The following is a 3,738-nucleotide window of genomic DNA, read 5'->3' on the forward strand; positions in this document are numbered from 1 at the left end:
TGTTAGCATTAGCTGCATTTATGAAATCTGGCAGATGGATGTCAAAACAAGTTTCCTTACCAGTTTTCATAAGGAAAGGTTGTATGTGATACAATCAGAAGGTTTTGTCAATCCTGAAAGATGCTAACAAGTATGCAAAGCTCCAGCGATCCTTCTAAGGACTGGAGTAAGCATCTCGGAGTTGGAATGTACACTTTCATGGAGTGATCAAAGTTTTTGGGTTTATACAAAGTTTGTTAGAAACTTGTATTTACAATAAAGTGAGTGAGAGCGCTACAACATTTCTAATAAGTATATGTGAATGACATGTTGTTGATCAGAAATGATGTAGAATTTCTGGAAAGCATAAAGGGTTGTTTGAAAGGAGTTTTTCAAAGGAAGACCTGGATAAAGCTGCTTACATATTGGGCATCAAGATCTATAGAGATAGATCAAGATGCCTGATGATACTTTCAAAGAACGCACACCTTGACATGATTTTGAAAGAGTTCAAAATAGATCAGCAAAGAAGGAGTTCTTGGCTGTGTTACAAGGTGTGAGTATTGAGTAAGACTCAAGACCTGACCACAGCAGAAGAGAGAGAAAGGACGAAGGTCGTCCCCTATGCTTTAGACGTAGGCTCTACAGTATGCTATGCTGTGTACCGCACATGAAGTGTGCCTTGCTATGAGTTAGTCAAGGGGTACAATAGTGATCCGAGAATGGATCACATGACAGCGGTCGAACTTATCCTTAGTACCTAGTGGACTAAGGAATTTTCTCGATTATGGAGGTGAAAAGGAGTTCGTCGTAAAGGGTTACGTCGATGCGAACTTTGACACTAATCCGGATGACTCTGAGTAGTAAACCGGATTCGTATAGTAGAGCAGTTATTTGAAATGGCTCCAAGTAGCGCGTGGTAGCATCCACAAGATGACATAATATTCGTAAAGCACACACGGATCTGAAAGGTTCAGACCCGTTGACTAATAACCTCTCTCACAAGCATAACATGATCAAACCAGAACTCATTGAGTGTTAATCACATAGTGATGTGAACTAGGTTGTTGACTCTAGTAAACTCTTTAGATGTTGGTCACATGGTGATGTGACCTGTGAGTGTTAATCACATGGTGATGTGAACTAGATTACTGACTCTAGTGCAAGTGGGAGACTGTTGAAAATATGCCCTAGAGGCAATAATAAATTGGTTATTATTATATTTCCTTGTTCATGATAATCGTTTATTATCCATGCTAGAATTGTATTGATAGGAAACTCAGATACATGTGTGGATACATAGACAACACCATGTCCCTAGTAAGTCTCTAGTTGACTAGCTCGTTGATCAATAGATGGTTACGGTTTCCTGACCATGGACATTGGATGTCGTTGATAACGGGATCACATCATTAGGAGAATGATGTGATGGACAAGACCCAATCCTAAGCCTAGCACAAGATCGTGTAGTTCGTTTGCTAGGAGCTTTTCTAATGTCAAGTATCATTTCCTTAGACCATGAGATTGTGCAACTCCTGGATACCGTAGGAATGCTTTGGGTGTACCAAACGTCACAACGTAACTGGGTGGCTATAAAGGTGCACTACAGGTATCTCCGAAAGTGTCTGTTGGGTTGGCACGAATCGAGACTGGGATTTGTCACTCCGTGTGAACGGAGAGGTATCTCTGGGCCCACTCGGTAGGACATCATCATAATGTGCACAATGTGACCAAGGAGTTGATCACGGGATGATGTGTTACGGAACGAGTAAAGAGACTTGCCGGTAACGAGATTGAACAAGGTATAGGGATACCGACGATCGAATCTCGGGCAAGTAACATACCGATTGACAAAGGGAATTGGATACGGGATTGATTGAATCCCCGACATCGTGGTTCATCCGATGAGATCATCGTGGAACATGTGGGAGCCAACATGGGTATCCAGATCCCGCTGTTGGTTATTGACTGGAGAACGTCTCGGTCATGTCTGCATGGTTCCCGAACCCGTAGGGTCTACACACTTAAGGTTCGATGACGGTAGGGTTATAGGGAATAGATATACGTGGTTACCGAATGTTGTTCGGAGTCCCGGATGAGATCCCGGACGTCACGAGGAGTTCCGGAATGGTCCGGAGGTAAAGATTTATATATGGGAAGTCTCGTTTTGGCCACCGGAAGAGTTTCGGGCGTCACCGGTAATGTACCGGGACCACCGAAGGGTTCCGGGGGTCCACCGGGAGGGGCCACCAGCCCCGGAGGGCCCTATGGGCTGTATGTGGAGAGGGACCATCCCCTTAGTGGGCTGGGCGCCTTCCCTCCCAGGGCCTATGTGCCTGGGGGTTTGGGGGAACCCTAAGGGGAGGCGCCCCCCTTGCCTTGGGGGGCAAGGCAACCCCCCTGGCCGCCGCCCCCTCTCCCTTGCCCCTATATATATGTGGGGGGTGAGAGGGCAGCCGCACCCGAGTTCTGGCGCAGCCCTCCCCCTCTTCCATGTCCTCCTCCTCTCCCGCGGTGCTTGGCGAAGCCCTGCAGGATTGCCACGCTCCTCCATCACCACCACGCCGTCGTGCTGCTGCTGGACGGAGTCTTCCCCAACCTCTCCCTCTCTCCTTGCTGGATCAAGGCGTGGGAGACGTCACCGGGCTGCACGTGTGTTGAACGCGGAGGCGCCGTGGTTCGGCGCTTAGATCGGAATCAACCGCGATCTGAATCGCTACGAGTACGACTCCTTCATCCGCGTTCTTGCAACGCTTCCGCATCGCGATCTACAATGGTATGTAGATGCACTCCCCTTCCCCTCGTTGCTAGATTACTCCATAGATTGATCTTGGTGATGCGTAGAAAATATTGAATTTCTGCTACGTTCCCCAACACGAGGATGATACGTCTCCATTGTATCTATAATTTTTGATTGTTTCATGCCAATATTCTACAACTTTCGTATATTTTTGGCAACTTTTTATATTATTTTTGGGACTAACATATTGATCCAGTGTCCAATGCCAGTTCCTGTTTGTTGCATGTTTTTTTGTTTCGCAGAATATCCATACCAAACGAAGTCCAAACGCGATAAAAACTTACGGAGATTTTTTTAGAATATATGTGATTTCTGGGAATTGGAATCAACGCGAGATGATGCCCGAGGGGCCCACAAGCCACAGGGGCACGCCCTAGGAGGTAGGGCGCATCCTACACCCTTGTGGCCACCCCATAAGGCCGTTGGTGCCCTTCTTTCGCCGCAAGAAAGCTAATATCTGGATAAAAATCGTGTTAAAATTTCAGCCCAATCGGAGTTACGGATCTCCGGAAATTTAAGAAACGGTGAAAGGCCAGAATCTGGGAACGCAGAAACAGATGTTTTATATGTTTTGGATGTTTTATATTATCTGTTTTGGATGTTTTATATGTTAAAATTTCCATGCTATTATATTATCTGTTTTGGATGTTTTATATGCATTAATATGCTATTTTATATTGTTTTTGGGACTAACCTATTAACCTAGAGCCCAGTGCCAGTTTTTGTTTTTTTCCTTGTTATTGAGTTTCGCAGAAAAGGAATACCAAATGGAGTCCAAACGGAATAAAACTTCCGCGATGATTTTTCTTGGACCAGAAGACACCCCGGAGACTTGGAGTTCAAGTCAGAAGAGCCACGAGGTGGGGACAAGGGGGGAGGGCGCGCCCAGGGGGGTAGGGCGCGGCCCCCTGCCTTGTGGGCCCCACGTGACTCGACTGACCTACTTTTTCATCCTATAT

Source organism: Aegilops tauschii, chromosome 6 (assembly GCF_002575655.3).
Source record: "Aegilops tauschii subsp. strangulata cultivar AL8/78 chromosome 6, Aet v6.0, whole genome shotgun sequence".
Classification (NCBI taxonomy): domain Eukaryota; kingdom Viridiplantae; phylum Streptophyta; class Magnoliopsida; order Poales; family Poaceae; genus Aegilops; species Aegilops tauschii.